At 40.9% G+C, this 24,234-nt stretch overlaps 1 protein-coding gene across 3 annotated transcripts in view; it reads right to left on the bottom strand.

Annotated features, from left to right (window-relative positions):
- RNF182 (ring finger protein 182) overlaps positions 1 to 24,234 on the bottom strand; it is a 51,269-nt gene that overhangs the window by 17,064 nt on the left and 9,971 nt on the right. The window contains exon 1 of one of the 3 annotated variants that reach the window (XM_024983604.2): positions 6,875 to 10,665. The gene's annotated coding sequence lies outside the window, so the exon portion shown is untranslated. 3 annotated transcript variants of the gene reach the window in all.

Here is a 24,234-nt window from a genome sequence, read left to right on the forward strand (position 1 = left end):
GACACTGATGTTAAGCTCAGCTACTAAAAATGACACATACTGGCCATATAATGCTAAATTGCATTCACAAATCCCTACACTCCAAATCTTAGTATTTATGGCTCTTGAGTCTCAAAGTAAACTTATACCATATATGTGGCATCTACCTTCAAGAATGTCCAGTCTTTCCATCCAGAGATTCATTAAGTTAGCTTCCAGTTAGAGTCTGAAAAACTCACATTACTGTTAATAATTACAAATTGCCAATAATATGCTGATTTCAGTCCCAGTGATCATAGTGCCCCCTTAGAGAACATTAACAACATTTAAGCTTTTGTATAGCATGATAAGCTCAGATTGGTGGGGGTGGGGCGGTTGCTGTGCCTTTTCATTAAGAACAATCCTTCTTGCTATTAAAAAAAGGCTCTAACTTAGAAAACTCTGGAAGAAGAGGCTCAGTAGATGCCGAACGCTCATTCTTGAAGGATCACCAGCCGACTCTAAAACGAATTTAACCTCCAACACCAATAACCCTTAGTGGTTGCTTGGCAGCCTTCTGAGCACTTCCAGAAAACTTCCGTCAAAGACAGAAACTCTTACTTTACCCCTCCTCCACAACCAGGCAATTTAATTTGATGGGGAATCATAATCTGTTTATTAGAATACAGCAGAATTAATGACCGAGTGCTCCAGGCTTTAACTGCTGGATGAGAGGCCACTGTTTATACAGATGGAGGAGGGATTTAACGATTCATCATTTGCCAACTCTCTTAAACCAGTGTGTATATCCAGCAATGACGGAGAAAAGTCAGGTTCTCCTCACCCTACGTATATCCACACCTGCAATCTCAGGACTTGTGGGGAGCCAGACGCATGGCCATCACTTGAAGGCAGTCTGAAATGAGTCAGGAGACCCAGATGTGGGGCTCGGCTCTGACACTGACAGGCTATCTGATCTTGGACTAAGAAGGAACACCTGTCTCAGCAGTTGTTGTAAGGATTCAATTAAATCATACGGGTAGAAATATTTTACATAAGTAAATACTATACGGATGCTGTCAGAAATTTATAAATAATGTATCCACTGATATTTTTAAGTACTTCGGCATTCTAAACCGGTAGCAGTTATAAGAATATGCACTGAACCAAGCTACCCAGGTTTTCTATCTATAGATAGAACTCACAGCAAGTAAAACGTTATCTACCAAACTTACAGGATTCTAATAATCTCCACGACCTGATGAGTTGAAAGGGAAATTTTATTTTTTTTTTTCAATGAGTATTCTGTCTGTATAGGACATGAACAGATGTCTTATTAAGTCTTATTAAGTTTTGGCTTCCCTGGTGGCTCAGATGGTAAAGAATCTTCCTGCAATGTGAGAGACCCAGGCTTGATCCCTAAGTCAGGAAGATCCCCTGGAGAAGGGAATGGCAATCACTCCAGTATTCTTGCCTGGAGAATTCCATGGACAGAGGAGCCTGGTGGGCTACAGTCCACAGGGTCACAAAGAGTCAGACATGACTGAGCGACTACACTTTCTTTCATTCTTTCTTTTATAAGTTTAGATTGCTTGTCTGGTATCTTACTTTACTTGGAAGAAGCAAAAGTAGAATATAAGAAGATCAAGTGTTAACAGGAATATAGGCTACAAATTACATTGTTAAAAGTGACTGAATCCTTTCCCATTAGACAAACCTCTTTGCTATTAATCCTTCCCCATAATTTCCCTTGGCCAAATTGAATAAAAGTCTCTAACTATATCAAGAAAGAATAACATGATCAAAGAGACTAACGTAGGTGCTTTGCAACATTTCTACAACTTCAAACTTAGGTAGAAATAAGTTAATTATTTTAATGCTGATTTCAAATAAAACTAATACCACACATACACACATACTCAAATGCTCCTTCTCCCAAACGAATGTAACTGCCTTTCTTTTGGAAAACAGAGGAAACATACCTACTGGTCAAAAAAACTACACAATCATACGCCCGAAATCATAGCTGAAAATCAAAGACTTTCAAAACATTTTAATCAATATATTAGTAATTGATAGGAAAGCCATCTTCAATTCCTACAGAAAATACTTAAAAGAGCAGTAGTTGGATTTTAATTCCGATAGACACATGATGTAGCCCTCTTTTCATACCACCTCTTTCATTTAATTATTCAACAAGTATTTACCAATGCCTATGATGTGTCAAGCTATGTGCTAGACGTTGAGGATACAAAAGCAAGTAAGATGAGATTTCTGAAGGCAGAAGTCGACTATAAAGGTAATAAATGGATCCTTCTCTGCCTTCATCTCGTTTCACCTCTCTAGAGTTTTCCACCCACTGCCCACGGCCTTCCTCCCCAAACCCTCTCTGCTCATCCCTGCCAGGATGCCACATTTCCCCAGTTCTCTTCGGGACCACTCGTTCTCTGCCAGCTCCTCCTCTACCACGTCTCTGAAGGTTGGGGCACCCGAGCACTTGGTCTGGAGCCACTGATCATTGCATCTGCTCCCACAGTTTTAAGTGCCACCTGACAGCCCCCCTGACTCTGGGTCTACAGCTCACACCTTTCCCCTGAGTCACAGACCGCCTACTAGACCCCGCCCCTTGTCTTCTCACTAACATTTCAGATCTGAATTCAATCCAAGACCAGTTTTTGATCTTCACTTCTAACCACACCCAGTACAGTTTCTCCATCATAATGAATGGCACCACCCTCCTCTGCTTTTTAAATTAATGATTAGTTACCTTGTAAACTGGGATAAAACTGCTTTACAATGTGTGCTAGTTTCTCATTCTCTGTTTTTCAGGTCACAACCCAAGAGTCCTGCTTCATCCTACCCCGCGTCTCACTCCTCACATCCAACTCACTAGGGAGAAGAGTCAACTCTGCCCACAACGTGTCTCCAGTCTTCCATCTGCACCCACGTGTGACCTTGTCCATTACAATTGCTGTGTTTGACTCTTTGCAACCCCATGGTGGGACCCCATGGGTGACCTACGTGGTCACCCCATGTAGCCTGCCAGGCTTCTCTGTGTCCATGGAATTTTCCCAGCAAGAATACTGGAGTGGGGTGCCATGCCCTCCTCCAGGGGATCTTCCCGACCCAGGGATCACACCCACATTTCCTGCATGTCCTGCATTGGTAGGCAGATTCTTTACCACCAGGACCACCTAGAAAGCCTATCTGTTAGGATATTGTCTCCTAAATAATCTTCCTGCTTCTGTTTTGCCCCACAACAAACTATCTTCTTTGCAGCTCAAATATGAACTTCTAGAAATGTAAATTAGATTATATTTTTATAGACATCAACCTAAGGAGGTATACTTTGTCATTAAGGTTTCTATATTTTCTCTAAATATTGTTTTATATATGAATATTAATACTAAGTTTCCCTGGTGGCTCAGAGGATAAAGTGTCTGCCTGCAGTGCAGGAGACCCAGGTTCGATCCCTGGGTTGAGAAGATCCCCTGGAGAAGGAAATGGCAACCCACTCCAGTATTCTTGCCTGGAGAATCCCATGGACAGAGGAGCCTGGCGGGCTACAGTCCACGGGGTCACAAAGAGTCAGACATGACTGAGCGACTTCACACATTAATACTAAGCAAAACAGTCACCATCACTGAGTAGTTTTCCATTACATAGAGATTAGAGTCCAGACTCCCTACGGCACAGTCTGGCCTCTACATTCCCTTCCGTCTTGTCTGGATTCACCACTCATGTCACCTTCCTGTCACATCCCCGTTTGCTAGTTCCAGGAATAGTCCAAACTCATTCCTGCTTTAGGTTGATATGCTGCAGCTGCTGCTGCTGCTAAGTCGCTTCAGTCGTGTCCAACTCTGTGCGACCCCATAGACGGCCTCCTACCAGGCTCCCCCGTCCCTGGGATTCTCCAGGCAAGAACACTGGAGTGGGTTGCCATTTCCTTCTCCAATGCATGAAGGTGAAAAGTGAAAGTGAAGTCGCTCAGTCGTGTCCGACTCTTAGCGACCCCATGGACTGCAGCCCACCAGGCTCCTCCATGCATAGGATTCTCCAGGCAAGAGTACTGGAGTGGGGTGCCCTTAAATCATACCATCTAGAAAGCCTCCAATATATGTTGAACAAATGAATGAATTCTTTTATCTTCATCATTGAAAATCCCATTTTCATAAATATTTATCCACAGTCAGCTTCAGGTTTAGGCTCCTAGATACTCATCAATAAAAATCAGAGATTACAACTTCTGTAGGATTGTTTGTCTGTAAATATCAGGACATCAATCTGAAGAGGTATGCTGCTGCTGCTGCTAAGTTGCTTCAGTTGTGTCTGACTCTGTGCGACCCCATAGACGGCAGCCCACCAGGCACCTCCATCCCTTAGATTCTCCAGGCAAGAACACTGGAGTGAGTTACCATTTCCTTCTCCATGAAGAGGTATACTTTGCCCTTAAAGCGTTTTAAATTTTCTCTAAATGTTTCCTTATACACTAAGTAAAAATGACCACTGCTAGTCTCGAAACTCACAACTTTCTCAAAATTATAAATATAGTAAAAGCCAGAAAGGTATTCTTGCTATACTATTATTCTAAAGTAAAAACAAAGTCACAAATGAAAATATTTTTCCTTTTCATCTCTCCCAAAAGTGTTTTGCTCACTTCCCATAATTCTAAGGAATGTATTCTCTCTCCTCCATCTTCAATAGAAATGCCTACATATCCTGAATATCTGTACTTACCAAGGCCCACCTGTGGTCTGACTCAGTAAAATGTGATCAATCCGATGAACAAAATACTTCAATCAATAATGGGCAAAGATTTTTAAAGGAAAAAAATCACTTTCTAAATTCTACATTTACTATTTGCCTTAATATAAGCTTGGTAAGCAGAAACAGAAATATTAGATTAAGTGTTATTGAATTTGCCCTGAAGGGCTTTTCTCAAAAGGCCTTTCAGCCTCAATCTTAATGAACGTGTCACTCTGCAACAGTTACATAAAGTGGCTTTATTGATCGACACATACTCAACTGTGAAGATTAGGATAAAGCAAAGAGCTTCAATGTTTTTTTAATGAGATAAAAATGATGTTTGTATAGGAAAAGGAGCACACTGTTAGGAAATAAAGTTTTACATTTATTACACATTAGGGTTAAATGATTTTGTTGTGTGTCAGACATACTAAATACTTACATCTTCAAAAGATAAAAAATAAAACATTGCTTCCGTTCTTATCAGTGCAGAAAATAATGGGTTTGGGGAAGTTTTCAAGTCATGAAAAAAAAAATTCCTCCTAATTTTGTGGTGTTGTTATTTAGTTGTTTAAGCATGTCAGACTCTTCTGCAACCCCATGGAATGTAGCCTGCCAGGCTACTCCATCCTTGAGATTTTCCAGGCAAGAATACTGGAGTGGGTTGCCATTTCCTTCTCCAGGGGATCTTCCTGACTCAAGGATAGAACCCTCATCTCCTGCATTGGTAGGCAGGTTCTTTACCACTGAGCCACCTGCTCGAGCCCCCCCGGTGGCTCAGTGGTAAAGAATCGCCTGCCAATGCAGGAAACTCAAGAGACTGGAGTTCAATCCCTGGGTTGGGAAGATCCCCTGGAGCAGGAAGTGGCAACCCACTTGAGTATCCTTGCCTGAAAAGTCCCATGGACAGAGGAGCCTGGCGGGCTACAGTCCATGGAATTGCCAAAAGCACACACACACACACACACACACACACACAACCAGTTTTATGGTTCAGAGAAAAGGGGTTCAGCTTCTGGTATCTGAAGATGGTCAGAATTCATCTGGAAAATCTTTCCAGAAAGAAGGGAAACTGGTGGTGTGGCAAGATATATTAAATAGAGAAATGTTATAAAGTAGTCTAAAGCAAGGACAGCCAGCAGATATAGGGCCAGACCAGAGACAGGGTATAGCCGAAGATGGAAACGGAGAGGGATCTGTAGACAAGTTTCAGAAGGCTTTAAACCCATCTTCAAGATCGTTTCATTGATCAGCCAACCACCAGGGACTTCAAGAGGGACAGGACTACATTGAAAGGTACCTCAGGAACACGGTATACTCTCTTCTCTTGGATCTTATCTTCGGTTGTTAAAAAAAAAAGTAGTCAACGTTTAAACATCTCATCCTTGACAATAAATATAGAAATAGAAACATCGGAGCTCAGCGTTGGAGACAGGGCTCTAGAGTCATGTGCGGAGCGGGGATAATTAAAATCGTGAACCCAAGACTGGCAAACCACGAGCTTCCCAAGCAAGTCAGAGAGAAACGCGGAGGTGAGATCAAACAAGATCCGGGCACACTGCTGGTGGGTTGGGAAAAGAGAGGAGAGGGAAGCAAGCAAGAGGAGGATGAGAAGAAAAACTAAAGGTCGCCCCTAAATCCAATGAAAGAGAGGGTGACAAGGAGGTGTCAAAAGCAGCAGCAGGGCAGCGACACCAACACTTAAAGGAGACCTCACAGAACCTCAAATAACTGAGGGGAAGACAGAGCCTGTGGGTTTAGGGTGAAAGTCCGGCCACAACAGAGAGAAAATGCAGAGCGAACTCAGCGCTAAAACAAGAGAGAGAGGAAGCGAGAAGGAGCATCGGAACAGTCCACTGATTGAAGAGAACTTTGGCTGATTCACCAGGAGAGAGCATCTCAACATTTCTGACAATGTTAAATTTGAGCTCTTTAAATGTGTCCGTTTTTTCCCCCACTTGGCACTAATGAAAAACCAGAGGGTATTAAATCAAATTTCAGATTGCAGGCTAACTAAATAATATTGCATTGTGAACACTTAAATGTCAATCTCGCTTAATAGCAGTGACTTAGCCATGATTAAAAACAAATGTTTTAACACAGATTAAAAACTATGGAAAGCTATGTGAAAGAATCTCACTGTTGAATTTGAAAAACGTGTTTTTCTTACCTGATAAAACTGGAAACCAGAGCATCGTGGATTCTACAGCTGCAGAAGGAGACCACTTATTCTATAACAACTGTACATCAGAGCCTTTCTGCCAGGGATATAAGGATGCCTGGGAGGAAAGGATCCAGGACTGGGTCTGACATAGAATGGGCACTCATTTAACACCTGCCAAAGGAAAATATTTGAGGACATCTGTCCTTGAGATTTAGATTCACTCAAAGACAAAAAAAATAATAATAACAATAAAATAAAGACGTCTGGGGAGTGCCACACGGCTGCAGTTTAACTATTAAGACAACAGCCGAGAGGCTCTTCTGAGCATGTACAGGGCCCAAGTCTAGGAGGCCTGAAATATCGACCATGTCACAGATCTGGAATTCCATGATGGTACTTTAAAAACAAAATGGTCACCTCTGGAAGATGCTAGGAAACCAACACCATATTCTGAAGGTGGATAATAAACAAAGGGAAAGACTCCAGTATTTACCCTGCTTTTCCTTTACAAACAGTTGCTTAGAGGAGCCGAATACCAGATGAGGTCAAATTCTTTACAGAAGGCTTTCAGTGAATAAACAAAGAAAGAATGATAGAATCATATCATCTTGCAACCCCTTATGAAATAATTGATGTAGGTCAGGAGTCAGCAAAAAAATTGGCCAACAGGCCAGACCTAATCTGGTAAGTAAAGTTTTATAGGAACACAGTTATGCCCAGTTATTTACATGTTACCTAAGGCTGCTATGTGCAATGATGGAGACCATATGGCTCTCAAAGTCTGAAATATTCACTCTCTGGCCCTTTATAGAAAGAGTCTGCCAGCCCCTGATCTAGACAATAATTACCAGTGATTGCTAAAACCACCAGGCACAAAGCAGATGGGGGAGTTTATAATGGATGTGTCAGGCTGACGACACTTGTTCGCAGGTCAAACTTAACCCTACAAACAGGAAGGCCAGGTAGCATGTGGCCCCTGATGTCCTGCAGGACAAAGTATACGTGTGTGTGTGCTCAGTCAGTCGTGTCCAACTCTTTGCAACCCCATGGACTGTAGCCCACCAGCCTCCTTTGTCCATGGGATTCTCCAGGCAAGAATGCTGGAGTGGGTTGCCATTTACTCCTCCAGAGAATGTTCCTGATCCAGGGATCAAACCCATGTCTCCGGTACTGCAGGCAGATTCTTTATCACTGAGCCACCAGGGAAGGTCACTAGAAAGCATATGCCCCCTACCCCAAAATCTGCCAAAGCTCTGGTTCTAATTACCAGTTTATGGGAAATACAGGGGACAGGAAAATTAAGCTACATCAGGGCTATACAATTAGCAAAAATTCATACTGTAGGAAATTCTACAGGTGAAGAATTTGGTTTCTGCAATAAATCGCAAGAGGAGGGAGAAAAGGGTGAACCTATAGATTAAAAGAGGCCTGAGACATTTATCAACTAAGCGCATGTGTGGCCCTTATTTGGATCTGATTCTAACTCACCAACTGAGAAAAAATTTACAAGACAATCAGGGAAATCTGAATACGCATCAGATATTTTTGATGACAGCAAAGAATGCTGTTTTCTGGTGTGCTAATAGCATTGTGGTTATTTTTTTTTTTACAAAGGCAAGTCTCTTTATTGTTTTAAAGATACACTCTGGCATAGTCACAGATGAAATAAGACATCTGGGCTTTGTTTAAAATAATCCAGTGGGGAGGGGCAGATGAAAGAAGCTAGATTGGCCATATGTTGACCATTGTTAAGGCTTCATGATTAGTGAAATACGGATTCATTCTACCATTTTCTCTACTTTTGAATACATTTAAAGTTTTTCCATAATAAAAAGACAAAAATAAAAACCACTAGCAACGCTTTCTGTCCCTACTTGCCAATGTTTGTGTTCAGGGATGCTTACTTTGTCCTGCTGGGTGTGGGCTTAGTCACTCAGTCGTGTCTGACACTTTGCGACCCCATGGACAGTGGCCCGCCAGGCTTCTCTGTCCACGGGGATTCTCCAGGCAAGAAGACTGGAGTGGGTTGCCATTTCCTTCTCCAGGAGATATTCCCAACCCAGTAATTGAATCTGCATCTCCTACATTATAGATGGATTCTTAACCACTGAGCCACCAGGGAAGCCCAATTAACACCTAAAACAGCATAAATGAAAAGATTTGACATAAGTAACAAAAATGGTGCATTTTAATCTTTGAAATTTTTAAAACGCTCTAATGCTCACATTTAGGCAAAATAAATAAATAAAGAAAAGAAAGGTTTGGGTTTTTTGTTTTTGTTTTTTAGATGTGTGTTGGGTTTTTTTGGACTTCGCAGGTGGCGCTGGTGGTAAAGAACTCACCTGCCAATGCAGGAGACATAAGAGATGCGGACTCAATCCCCTGGGTTGGGAAGAGGCCCTGGAGGAGGGCCTGGCAACCCACTCCAGTATTCCCGCCTGGAGAAGCCCATGGACAGAGGAGCCTGGCGGGCTACAGTCCATAGAGTCACAAAGAGCCGGACAGGACTGAAGCAACTTAGCACGCACGCAGGTTGGCTGTTTTGTTGTTATTGTCATGTTGCTATTCTTTTATTTTTGCCGAAGCTATAGCATTGGGGCTAGGGTGGAGGGGGAGGGCCACTAAAAGCCATCTGGCAGATGGAGGCAGAAGTATCTATACAGAGAGTTCTGCTAAGCCATTAACGGGCTCAAGGACACTGCTGAGTCACTGTCATCTCCACCCACCGACAACTTCACCTTTTAAGGTTATTTTTCTAAAGGAATGCAGTGGAGACGCTGTGGCAGTTTGACATTTGATAAATATGTTCTGTGATAAGGACATCTTAGGGTAAATTTCCAAATCGGGCCACAATAATTTGTCTATTCCAATCCCAGCTCTGTCTAATGAGCAGGCTCTGGGATCTTGGAGTAAATCACTTGGGGAAATCACTTACCCTTTCTGGGTCATGACGTTTTCATCCAAGAAATTAAGATTCTGGACTTGATGGCTAAAGACCTCCCTGTTCCAACATCACAAGGATCTAGGATTAGGGCCGGCCTTTCCATAGGTATTAAGGGTGTCGGCAGTCATTCAAATGACAGCTGAGAGCATTTACATCTGGACAAAGCAAAGCACTAGGAACAGTCTGACTTTCTCGCTATTCAGAGTTTATTAGATCTTACTAAATTTTCCCCTTAGGATCTGACACCTAGTAAGCAGCTTATCGATATTAACTGCTACTAATGTAAATTACTTCTAAGAAAAGTAGATTGCTGTATAGCAATATAACACTGGTATATCAGAGTCAGATCAGATCAGATCAGTCGCTCAGTCGTGTCCGACTCTTTGTGACCCCATGAATCACAGCACGCCAGGCCTCCCTGTCCATCACCAACTCCCGGAGTTCACCCAGACTCATGTCCATCGAGTCAGTGATGCCATCCAGCCATCTCATCCTCTGTCGTCCCCTTCTCCTCCTGCCCCCAATCCCTCCCAGCATCAGACTCTTTTCCAATGAGTCAACTCTTCGATGAGGTGGCCAAAGTACTGGAGTTTCAGCTTCAGCATCATTCCCTCCAAAGAAATCCCAGGGCTGATCTCCTTCAGAATGGACTGGTTGGATCTCCTTGCAGTCCAAGGGACTCTCAAGAGTCTTCTCCAACACCACAGTTCAAAAGCATCAATTCTTCGGTGCTCACTCTTCTTCACGGTCCAACTCTCACAGCCATACATGACCACAGGAAAAACCATAGCCTTGACTAGACGAACCTTTGTTGGCAAAGTAATGTCTCTGCTTTTGAATATGCTATCTAGGTTGGTCATAACTTTCCTTTCAAGGAGTAAGCGTCTTTTAATTTCATGGCTGCAGTCACCATCTGCAGTGATTTTGGAGCCCAGAAAAATAAAGTCTGACACTGTTTCCACTGTTTCCCCATCTATTTCCCATGAAGTGGTGGGACCGGATGCCATGATCTTCGTTTTCTGAATGTTGAGCTTTAAGCCAACTTTTTCACTCTCCACTTTCACTTTCATCAAGAGGCTTTTGAGTTCCTTTTCACTTTCTGCCATAAGGGTGGTGTCATCTGCATATCTGAGGTTATTGATATTTCTCCTGGCAATCTTGATTCCAGTTTGTGTTTCTTCCAGTCCAGCGTTTCTCATGATGTACTCTGCATATAAGTTAAATAAACAGGGTGACAATATACAGCCTTGACGAACTCCTTTTCCTATTTGGAACCAGTCTGTTGTTCCATGTACAATTCTAACTGTTGCTTCCTGACCTGCATACAAATTTCTCAAGAGGCAGATCAGGTGGTCTGGTATTCCCATCTCTTGAAGAATTTTCCACAGTTTATTGTGATCCACACAGTCAAAGGCTTTGGCATAGTCAATAAAGCAGAAATAGATGTTTTTTTGGAACTCTCTTGCTTTTTCAATGATCCAGCAGATGTTGGCAATTTGATCTCTGGTTCCTCTGCCTTTTCTAAAACCAGCTTGAACATTAGGAAGTTCACGGTTCACATATTGCTGAAGCCTGGCTTGGAGAATTTTGAGCATTACTTTACTAGTGTGTGAGATGAGTGCAATTGTGCGGTAGTTTGAGCATTCTTTGGCATTAAGGAATGAAAACTGACCTTTTCCAGTCCTGTGGCCACTGCTGAGTTTTTGCTGGCATATTGAGTGTAGCACTTTCACAGCATCATCTTTCAGGATTTGGAATAGCTCAACTGGAATTCCATCACCTCCACTAGCTTTGTTCGTAGTGATGCTTTCTTAGGCCCACTTGACTTCACATTCCACGATGTCTGGCTCTAGGTCAGTGATCACACCATCGTGATTATCTGGGTCATGAAGATCTTTTTTGTACAGTTCTTCTGTGTATTCTTGCCATCTTTTCTTAATATCTTCTGTTTCTGTTAGGTCCATACCATTTCTGTCCTTTATCAAGCTCATCTTTGCATGAAATGTTCCTTTAGTATCTCCGATTTTCTTGAGGAGATCCCCAGTCTTTCCCATTCTGTTGTTTTCCTCTATTTCTTTGCATTGATCGCTGAAGAAGGCTTTCTTATCTCTTCTTGCTATTCTTTGGAACTCTGCATTCAGATGTTTATATCCTTCCTTTTCTCCTTTGCTTTTCGCTTCTCTTCTTTTCACAGCTATTTGTAAGGCCTCCCCAGACAGCCATTTTGCTTTTTTTGCATTTCTTTTCCATGGGAATGGTCTTGATCCCTGTCTCCTGTAGTAGGTGAATGTAATTTCTGTGTATCTAACAATTTTTTGAAGACTTTAATTTTTTTTAGAGCAGTTTAAGACTCACAACAAAATTGAGAGTAAGATACAGAGATTTCCCACTTACCGTTTCCCATCACACCTGCACATCCCCCCACATAATCCGTATCATTCATCTGAGCAGTGTATTTGTTACAACTGATGAACCTTACCTAATAATTTTTAAAAGCTATTTTCAAGATTGATTTTTACTTTCTATAATAAAAAGTATTAGATCCAAAATTAACTAGCTCTAAAAATTAAGCATTCTGTGTTGTTTCACTTAAAATAAAAAAACCTAAACAATAATTTGACACTATAAATATTTGTGTTTTCCAAATCGTAAAAACAATATGATTCTTTGCTGTTGTTCAGTCACTCAGTCGTGTCCAACTCTTTGTGACCCGCTGGACATGCCGGGCCTCCCTGTCCTTCATTATGTCCAGGAGTTTGCTCAAACTCACGTCCATTGAGTCGGTGATGCCATCCAACCATCTCATCTTTTGTCGTCCCCTTCTCCTCCTGCCCCCAATCCCTCCCAGCATCAGGGTCTTTTCCAATGAGTCAGCTCTCCGCATCAGGTGGCCAAAGTATCAGAGCTTTAGCCTCAACAATAGTCTTCCCAATGAATATTCAGGGTTGATTTCCTTTAGGAATGACTGGTTTTATCCCCTTGCTGTCCAAAAGACTCTCAAGAGTCTTCTCCAGCACTGCAGTTGGAAAGCAGCAATTCTTTGGCGCTCAGCCTTCATTATGGTCCAACTTGCACATGCATACATAACTACTGGAAAAACCATAGCTTTGACTGTACAGACCTTTGTCAGCAAAGTGATCTCTCTGCTTTTTAATACACTGTCTAGGTTGGTCATAGCTTTTCTTTCAAGAAGCAAGCATCTTTTAATTTCACGGCTGCGGTCACCAAATGCAGTGATTTTGGAAGCCCAAGAAAATAAAGTCTGTCACTGTTTCCACTGTCTCCCCATCTATTTGCCATGAAGTGATGCATGTTAAAAAGCAGAGACATTACTTTGCCAACAAAGGTCCATCTAGTCAAGGCTATTGTTTTTCCAGTGGTCATGTATGGATGTGAGAGTTGGACTGTGAAGAAAGCTGAGCACCAAAGAATTGATGCTTTTGAACTATGTTGTTGGAGAAGACTCTTGAGAGTCCCTTGGACTGCAAGGAGATCCAATCAGTCCATCCTAAACATCCATCTGGATGTTCACTGGAAGGACTGATGTTGAAGATGAAACGCCAATACTTTGGCCACCTGATGCGGAGAGCTGACTCATTGGAAAAGACCCTGATGCTGGGAGGGATTGGGGGCAGGAGGAGAAGGGGACGACAAAGGATGAGGTGGCTGGATCACTGACTCGATGGACGTGAGTCTGAGTGAACTCCGGGAGTTGGTGATGGACAGGGAGGCCTGGCGTGCTGCCATTCATGGGGTTGCAAAGAGTTGACATGACTGAGTGATTGAACTGAACTGAACTGATGGGACTGGATGCCATGATCTTCGTTTTTTGAATGTTGAGTTTTAAGCCAGCTTTTTCACTCTCCTTTTTCACCTTCATCAAGAGGCTCTTTAGTTCTTCTATGCTTTCTGCCATTAAGGTGGTGTCATCTGCATATCTGAGGTTATTGATATTTCTCCTGGTAATCTTGATTCCAACTTGAGATTCATCCAGCCCGGCATTTTGCATGATGTACTCTGTATATAAGTTAAATAATCAGGGTGAAAATACACAGTCTTGACGTTCTCCTTTCCCAATTTGGAACCATGTCCAATTCTAACTGTTGTTCCATGTCTGCTGTTCCATGTCCGATTCTAACTGCTGCTTCTTGACCTGCAAACAGGTTTCTTAAGAGGTAGGTAAGGTGGTCTGGTATTCTCATCTCTTTCAGAATTTTCCATAGTTTGCTGTGATCCACACACTAAAAGTCATTATCAAATTTTTGTAAAATTTCCTTATATAGTCATGATTAATTTTACTGTAAGAAGTAATTCAAAATAAAGCATTCATAAGACCAAAATTATAATAACACTGCAGGTCAATTTATGCAAAACAATTTTGTCTCTTAGCTACTGATATATTTTGAGTAAAATTTCCCTAGTTCAAATTTTGCAAGATGATTTTTCAGTCTTTCCAGTCTAGTTATTGTATCTTCAGGAGACTCCTTGATTATTCCAAGATTCTAATCTAGAGAAAAAAATTGCATGATCATACATCTGTCAACTTAGATCAAATAAAGTATAATGACACTAAGAATACTTTTGTGGAGCTCCACTTCCATAAAGAGTGAAGTAGTTGCTATCAGACCAGTAATCCCATGAAGAAAGAGGAGATAAGATTGAAAAAAGCAAAAAGCTGTTCGAGTCCTTAAACAGCAACCCAAGCAACCAGGACTTGAGAGACAAGTTGCTGGAGAGAAGGGAAAAGCACTAAAGTGGGTAACTTGCCATGATCTGCCACGTCGATGGTCAAGTGCACACAATTTCTGTGTACACTTGGGGGCCAGTAGACCATGAAGAAAGTGGTGGTTCAAATATTTTGGTTCAGCGGTATGTGCTCAAGAATTAGAGTTCAGGTTTACCAAAGTGAGTAGGACTGGATGAGCCAAGACACCAAAGAAAAGATAGGTGCAGAGAGCAAGACTAACATTCCACAAAACATTTCCCTTCAAGATTCCTAAGCTGCACACTCTGAGAAGCCAGAAAACAGTGGCACACGTGAGGTTAAAATACTCAGCAGAGATTTTGGTAGATCTGTAGGACTGAAGAAAAGAAAGTGGGGCTCAGGCTCACCAAGGAGGAAGCCCCCAGCAAACACCTTAGGTTTCAATTGGGATCTCTAAAAGCTTGTGCCCCAGGAATAAAAGAATATCAAAGTAAGATATTCCTCAAGAAGAATAAAACTCTGCCACGGTGGACCAGAATCCACCCACCAATGCAGGGGACACGGGTTCGATCCCTGGTGGGGGAAGATTCCACATGCCTCGGGGCAGATAAGCCCGAGCGCTACAACTACTGAAGCCAGCACACTAGAGCCCAGGCTCCCCAACAGGAAAAGCCACCGCAAGGAGAGCCCGAGCACCACAAGGAAGGAGAGCCTCCATGTGTCACAACTAGAGAAAGCCCGCACAAAAGCAGTGAAGACTCAGGGCAGCCAGAAAAACAAACGAAACTCAGAATCACATCGTCTCGATTCTTGACCGAATCAAAACAAGCAGCCCCCTAACTGTCTTCCAGAAGAAAACTTACTGCACTCTGAAGAAAGATTGCATCATTCAGAGCTTCTTACAATTTTTACAAATACACGCTCTGACACTCTAACAAAAATATCGTGTGAGGGGATAAGACGAAATGTCTAAAATCAGGGCAGAGGTGTGGGGTGGGGAGACATGAGATAAAGTGACCCCACTGGTGATCCAAATACTGGAAGTTATCCAACATGGACATTAAAAGAAATATGATTAATATGTCCAAAAAAAAAAATGACAAGTGAAGAATTACACCAGAGAACTGGGACCTGTTTTAAAGAGAAAAAGGAAAGGTAAAAATCAAATAAAGATTGTAAATCTCAAAAATACAATAGCTAGAACAGATTCACTTTGGCATGATGAAGAGGTTGATAAATCATCTCCCCACAAAGCAACTATAAAGCCAGTCAGAACTGTCAAATACAATCATTTCGGCATTCTGAAAATTCCAGCAAACAACAAACAGAGGAGAACTCTGGCGAGCTTAACCTAAGTATTGAGAGCTCTTGCCTGGGCCCTCCCATCACCCCCCGCCCCCGCCCAGCAGCATGCTACTTCACCCAGGGCACGACCAATTGCGAGAAACAGCAGCTCCGCTGCCACTGTCACGGAAGCTCACTTGATACGAAACAGTGTTGTTCAAGGTGGTGATCTCGGTTACAAGCTAATAGAGACAGCATTTCTGCTAGCCTAAGAAAACAATTTGAGACAAGCCATAGACGGGATGTTCCGGAAGTTAAGATGGCAAAGACAGGCTTGAAAACTTTTCCACATAGCCTGGGGTTAACCAGAGGCTGAGCACATACATCTCAGAGACTAATGTGTAAAACACGAACACATTCACAGCAGAGTCTGAATACCTGCATAGAGAAGACATGAGTGCCCGTGGAAGTAAAAACGAGAGCAGACTTGAAAATGCCCTGAACTCGAATGGACTTCCCAGGCCACATGCAGCTCTGTCCATAGAGAGGGGAAGTCTTCCTGGCTTGAGAAAATTGCGCACAACCTCTGTCTCTGGCTGAACGTACAGCTATGCACACACAGAAAAGATCCCCAGGAAGCCAAGCTTTAAAAATAAAAGACGAGGGAAAAAAACTCAGCAGAGACATCAGTGTGTAGACTCATCATGGGGAGACAGACTTCATAGCAAGTGTCTAAGTTACCTAAAGGTCAAAGGAAAAAAGTACCATGACCATTTTAAAACATCTTGAGCAGAAAAATTAAAATACAACATCAAAACTTCTAGGATGCTATTAAAACCACAGTTTAAAGGAAAACGTAGAGTTGTGAATGCATACATTAGAAATGCAGACTGAAAATCAATAATCTAAGTATCTTTCTCAAAAAAGGTAGACAACATCTAATTTTAGTCCAAAAAAAGTTAAACTGGACACAAGAAATGGTATATAGAAATATGTCTAGGCCTGTACTTAACATAATTACATCCATAATATAAAACTTTGCTACAAAGAAAACTCCAGTCTCAGATGCCTTCACTAATAAATTTTCTATCAAACACTGAAGACAGAAGTAATACCAATCTCTTCCAGAGAACTGAACAAAAGAGGGAAACACTTCCCCATTGATTTTATAAGACCAGCATATCCTTGATGCCAAAACAAGGCAAGTTCATTACACAAAAGGAAAACCACAAGCTAACCTCCCTTCCCAAACACAGAAGCAAAATTCTTAAAATATTAGCAAATTGAATCCAATCAAACACAAAAATGATAGCACATCTGTTGGGTTTATGACAGGAACATGAGACTGTTTTAATGTTTTTTAATATGATTACCATGTTGACAAAATAAAGGAGAAACAAATTATATGACAATCCAGTAGCTGCAGAAAAAGCATTTGATAAAAGTCAACACATGTTCATAGTTAACTGCCTATCAAATTAGAAATTAGAGAGTTTTCTTTAACAAAAAAGTTTTCAACCAGACTCCTAAGTAAATGCCCTACTTTAAATACTGAAAGCTCTCCTTCCTGATTTTGGGAACCAGAAATATATGTTATCATCACTACTATTCAAAATTATAACTGAGGCCCTAGTGCAACAAGGCAATAAAAAATAAATAAATGGAAAGTATAAGAACTGGACAGTAAAAAATAAAACTCTTCCCTACATAAAATGATCATGCACAAAGAAAATCCAAATGAATCTATGGGTAAACTATTAAGACTAAGAAATGAATGGAGCAAAATCCTTGGAAACGAGGTCAATACAAGAAAATCTGCCACATTGCAACAGATTTGTACAGGCAACAAAAATTAGAAGATGAAATGGTAAAAGATGTCATTTGCAATAACAACAAAAAGAATATAAGTTGATGAAAGATATACATGAATGCTACCAATAGAACTTTATTAGATGAATCAGAGGATAAATGGAAAGAGGCAGGTAGCAGCACTCTTAGACTCTGTTAATGATGGCAAAATTGGTCAGGTTATGAGCTTTCAGAGGAATATATTGTAGATGAATCTTCTCAAAACTCAATAATCGATAAATGACCTACATATTCTTAAGGACACAAAAGAAATGTGGTATTTTCATCTAGTTAGTCATTTGACAGGAAAAATGTCACTATGCAATGTTTTGTGACAAGAACTTGGACCATCTTGTTTTGCCAAAATAATGTATGATGATACTCTTTAATATTTTTTATTGTTTGTGTGTCAATGTTTGAGTTGAGGTTTACTATGTTAAAATTCTTGTGAACACTTCAAATAAAGTTTTTTTTCTTATTAAAAAAAAAAAAAGAACTTGAAAATATTAAAGACAACCTGTAGCATTCATTGATTAGAAGAGTCAATATCGTAAAGACAGTAAACTCTCCCAAACTGATCTACAAATTCAATGCAATCCCAACCCAAGCCTCGGCCAGGTTTTGTGTGTGTGGAAATTGATAGAATGATTCTAGGATTTTTATGTAAATGCTAAACACTAAGAAAGAGGCAAAAAAAGGAGAAAAACAAAAATGAAAGACTTACTCAACCTGACATCAGAACGACAATAATTTAAGGCATTTTATTAAAGAAATAGCCCAATAGAACAGAATACAGAGAGTCCAGAAACCGATTCACAAACATTACATGATTATTTGATTGATGAAAGAAGGGCCACTGCAATTTAGGGGAGAAAGGATGACCTTTATAACAGATAATGCTGAGTCAACAGGATATTTACATAGATATAAATAACCTTCACCCCTACCTCACACCATATACAAAACTCAATTCCAAGAGGATTATAGATCTAAATGCGAAAAGTAAAACAGATGATTACACAGGTGATAACTAGTGACTTAGTGAAAATGCATAGAGCTGTATGTCACGTTCTGCCTTGTATACCTTTCTGGCTGCATGCTAACTATTAATGACACAAGTTTACTTAAAAAGAAAAACAATGCTTCCTTAAGTCTCTACGTGATACACAAAACACAAAACAGATAAAAGAAAGTGATTCTGAAAAGTCTACACTCAGCAACCAGAGAGATTTTCTAGAACTCAAAAGCAATCACTTATGCCCCGGCTGAAAATACCGTGCTGTTGTTTAGTCACTAAGTCTTGTCCAACTCTTTGCAACTCCAGGGACTGTAGCACACTAGGCTCCTCTGTCTTCCACTGTCTCCCAGAGTTTGCTCAAATTCATGTCCACTGAGACAGTGGACATGACTAACCATCTCATCTTCTGCCTCCACTATCTCCCAGAGTTTGCTCAAATTCATGTCCACTGAGTCAGTGGACATGACTAACCATCTCATCTTCTGCCACCTCCTTCTCCTGTTGACTTCACTCTTTCACAACATGAGGGTCTTTTCCAAAGGGTCAGCTTTTCAAATCAGGTGGCCAAAGTATTAAGCTTCAGCTTCAGTCCTTCCAGTGAATGTTCAGGGTTGATTTCCTTTAGGACTGGCTGGTTTGATGTCTTTGCAGTCCAAGGGACTCTCAAGAGTTTTCTCCTGCACTGCAACTCGAAATCATCAATTCTTTGGTGCTCAGCCTTGTTTATGGTCCAACTTTCACATCTGTAAAGAATCTGCCATTCAGTGCAGGAGATATGGGTTTGATCCCTGGGTTGGGAAGATCCTCTGGAGAAGGCAATGGCAACTCACTCCAGTATTCTTGCTTGGAAAATTTCATGGACAGAGGAGCCTTGTGGGCTACAGTCCACGGGGTCACAAAGACTCGGACATGGCTGAGTACACACACATGCACTCACATCCATACATGACTACTGGAAAAACCATAGCTTTGACCATACAGACCTTTGTCAGTGAAGTGCCGTCTCTGCTTTTTAATTCACTGTCTAAACTTGTCATAGCTTTCCTTCCCAGGAGCAAGTGTCTTTTAATTTCACGGCTGCAGGAACCATCTACAGAAGTTTTGAAGCCCAAGAAAATAAAATCTGTCACTGCTTCCCCTTTTTCCCTTCTATTTGCCATGAAGAGATGGGACTGGATGCCATGATCATCGTTTTTTTGAATGTTGAATTTCAAGTCAGCTTTTTTCACTCTCCTCTTTCACCCTCATCAAGATGCTCTTTAGTTCCTCTTCACTTTCTGCCATTAGAGTGCTATCATCTGCATATCTGAGGTTGTTGATCTTTCTCCCTGAAATCTTGATTCCAGCTTGAAAACATGTTAATGTCTTCCTAATCTGACTTCTGCTTCCTCACCAGCCACTCCCTCATCCCCTCCCCACTTCACTCCATCCCCTCCCCAACTCTACCTGTTCTAGAAGCCATATTCTCCCTAGAATAGATTCTAGGATTTCAATATGCAAAGTTCCCTCCTTTTACCTCTTGCCTACTCTCACCAACCTGGCCAGTTTGTTTTCTGTTTGTGAGTCTGTTTCTGTTTTGTAAAAAAGTGTATTTGTATCGTATTTCAGAGTCCACGTGTGATATCATGTGATATTTCCCTTTGCCTGACTTACTTCGCTTAATATAAACCTTGGGTCCGTCCATGTTGCTGCAAATGGCATTATTTCAATCTTTTTTAGGACTGAGTAGTCCTGGGTGTTCACTGGAAGGACTGATGTTGAAGCTGAAACTCTACTTTGGCCACCTGATGCTAAGAGCTGACTCATTTGAAAAGACCCTGATGCTGGGAAAGATTGAGGGCAGGAGGAGAAGGGGACGACAGAGGATGAGATGGTTGGATGGCATCACTGACTCAATGGACATAGGTTTGGGTGGACTCCGGGAGTTGGTGATGGACAGGGAGGCCTGGCGTGCTGTGGTTCAAGGGGTCACAAAGAGTCAGACACGACTGAGCGACTGAACTGAACTTAACTGACATTTCCCATTGTTTATATGTATATATATATATATGTACATATATACATATACCACATCTTTATCCATTCATCTGTCAATGGATATTTAGGTCGCTTCCACGTCTTGGCTATGTACACAGTGCTTCTATGAACATTGGGATGCATGTATCTTTTCAATCTTGAGAGTTTTCTCTAGATGCACGCCCAGGAGTAGAACTGCTGGGTCATATGGTAGCTCTATCTTACTTTTTTTTTTAAGGAATCTTCAGTAAAACTTTTAAAAAAGGCACTACCACAATATTTTTAACCTAAATCCCACAATTTAACCACAGTTATTTTAATTTTATTTTTCTATCCTGATTTCAAAAGATGGCTCCATCTAAAAAAAATAGCTGCTACATGAAATATGTCTTATAAAACACATCAATTGATGAAAATGTATTTGTAGAATCAGTTTAATAAGAAACTCCAATTCTATTCACGGAAATATCATTGATGCTGTAGTTAGTATGTCTGACATTTTAATATGCTAAACTATTAAACAGTATATATATCATTTATTTTACCTATGTAAATGAATATATTCTCTTATAAAACCAAAAAATTCATGGGCTAAATATAGGGTTGACACCTTCAAAAGTAAAAATATGCCTACCTGAAATGTAAAATTACATATTGGACAGTATCCGTCTAAAGATTAAAATGCCAATACTATATCTAAAGAGCATGGTTTGGAATCACTGGTTGTCATGGTGACTACAAAAAATGGGTGAAGCCTGTGCACGAAGGTCACGGGAATATTACTCAGGATGTACGCAGCCCACGTGCAGTATCTAAGCCTTAAATCTGTGATCCATAAGGAGCCGTATTTTAATGAAAAAGAGTCAAACAGTAACTTGAAATCAATGTGGAATGGGATGATAACAAAAGTTCACCTAAAATGGTACCTCCAGCTTACCCGAAATAATACACTTCTTTCTAACGGGTAAGTGCCTCTCCAATCTAGAGAAAGTTTAGAATCAAACAGAGACTCTCAGGTGGCACAGGAGTAAAGAACCCCCCTGCCAATGCAGGAGATTCAAGAGACTCAAGTTGGATCCTGGGTCAGGAAGAACCCTTGAAGTAGGAAATGGCAACCCACTCCAGTATTCTTGCCTGGAAAATTCCACGGACAGAGGAGCGTGGTGGGCTCTGGTCCACGGGATTGAAAAGAGTCAGACGAGACTGGGCGTGCACAGTAGCATAGAGACCACAAGGAAAATGAGACTCACGTTAATATTTTTTAGAATATTTTAGAAATATGTTTTATATTAACTGGAACAGTTTGTGCATAATTATTACGTTTTTAATGTTTAAAAGAATCTGACATAAACTGACATGTGATTCTCCTTAAAATGTGAGCTATATTTAGACATATGATTTATTTAGATTGAAGTGTTTAAGAGGATTTGGCTATGTCTATAAAATATTAATTTTGTAAGTGATGGAATAGTCAAAGGAAATTGAGCTAAGTACTTGGAAAGGCTTCACTCATTTGAATCATACATTTGCCCACTGAGCATCTGATTTGTTTAAAAAGAAAATCAAATATATTAAATAAATATATACAATTGAAAATATTTTAGGGTTTAAATTTAACTAAGTTTACAAACGAGACTGATAGTTTAAGGAACTCAATCTGTTCAATTTGAACTAAAGTTTCATCAAAGAAAAAGGGATTGTGATTGCTCACATTTAGCAGATTTATAAGCAGAATAAGAAGATATGTAACTTAAACGCTTAAAGGCAACTCGATATTTATTTTTACCTGTAAAAACTTAAAATATTACCGAAATTGTCCTTTCTGCAGACAAAATTGATTCTTAACAGCTAATAAGACTTTACAAATATTAATTCACTTAACCCTCACAACCCAACCAAGTAAGTAATATTCTCCCCATTTTATAAGTCAAGAAATGAAGGCACAGCATTATTAAGCCACCACCCTAAGGTCATAGAGCTAGATGGTAGCACGGCCGGAGTTCAAATACAAGCTGTCTGGCATCAAAATTCACGCTCTTAACCACTGTGCTTTGCTGACTCTCAGACTGCCCTTGAACATGAAAGAAAGAGCTCATCCTGACAAAAATAACTAGTTGTTCAAAAAGGTGAGCTTTTACATGCTGTTAAGATGTTAACGAAAAATCTTGTTTCTCTTTTTTTCCCAGTAACTATCAAGAAAGGTTTGCGCTAGGAATTCCAGGAAAAACCCGTGATGCACAAGGGAGGGACCCAAATGAGAGCAGTTTCCAAGTTTTCTAACTTCATCCTGACCTTGCGACTCCAGGCTGCTGGCGTTCTAAGACAAGGAACTCTCCCGCAGCGACAGAGAACATGTTGCTCTGACCCTCAAAAAAGTCCAGCCTGAGGGAAATGACACGTATTGAGTTACTTTTCATTGCATTTCTTTTCATCCTACAACATCTCATCTGGCCTCTTTTTGGGTGTGTGTTGCCGGGGGCGGGGGGCGTTAATTCTGAATCCAGGGCACAGTACAAAACAAAACAAAACAAAATAAACTCAGGAAAGAGAAGATAATTCCTTTTAATTTTGTTTTTAATTCTAAAAATAGATTGGGGGAGGGGGAGACTTTGCCCCCTCCTTCTACACCAAAACCCTATCTGGGGGTCTGAGGCAATGAACATAAACAAGGACTATGGTTTTGATTACCTCCTGAGAACCATCTCCCCCTTCAACACTGACCATACCTACCATCCTGAATCTTCCCCACCAGGCAGCCACTCTTTCCAAAGCAAAGGTAATTAAAATGCATGTTCACTGCAGCAGGAAGGCGTTCTTTGTTGACTGGCAATTAACAAAGCTGCTGCTGCTGCTGCTGCTGCTGCTAAGTCGCTTCAGTCATGTCCAACTCTGTGCGACCCCATAGACGGCAGCCCATCAGGCTCCCCCGTCCCTGGGATTCTCCAGGCAAGAACACTGGAGTGGGTTGCCATTTCCTTCTCCAATGAATGAGAGTGAAAAGTGAAAGTGAAGTTGCTCAGTCGTGTCTGACTCCCAGCGATCCCATGGACTGCAGCCCACCAGGCTCCTCCGTCCATGGGATTTTCCAGGCAAAAGTACTGGAGTGGGGTGCCATTGCCTTCTCCGATTAACAAAGCAAGCATAGTCAATTTCAGATTGTGACTTATCACACAGATGATGGTTTTAAATTTACCAACCTTGTGTGATCTTGGATAAGCTATTTATTAGCATTTTATAGATGAGGAAAGAAGAGTGATTGTGAAGATCAAGAGATAGTTTGTATAACATACTAAATGGACTACTGGGGTGCCAGGTAAGTGATCAATAAATTATAGCTATCACAATATTTATTATTAAAAGAACCTACAGAACTGTGTTTCCTTACTTGCTTTTATGGACACCTGTCTTTTATTTAATTTTGCTTTTCATATAGCTTAAATAAGAAAAGCCCCCTGAAAGTAAAACACTTGATCACTCTTCTATGGAGACAGTGAGAACATGAGTTTATAACGGGGTGGGGTAGATAGAAGATAAAATAGTAAAAGCAATGT

This window comes from Bos taurus, chromosome 23, assembly GCF_002263795.3.
Source record: "Bos taurus isolate L1 Dominette 01449 registration number 42190680 breed Hereford chromosome 23, ARS-UCD2.0, whole genome shotgun sequence".
NCBI lineage: Eukaryota > Metazoa > Chordata > Mammalia > Artiodactyla > Bovidae > Bos > Bos taurus.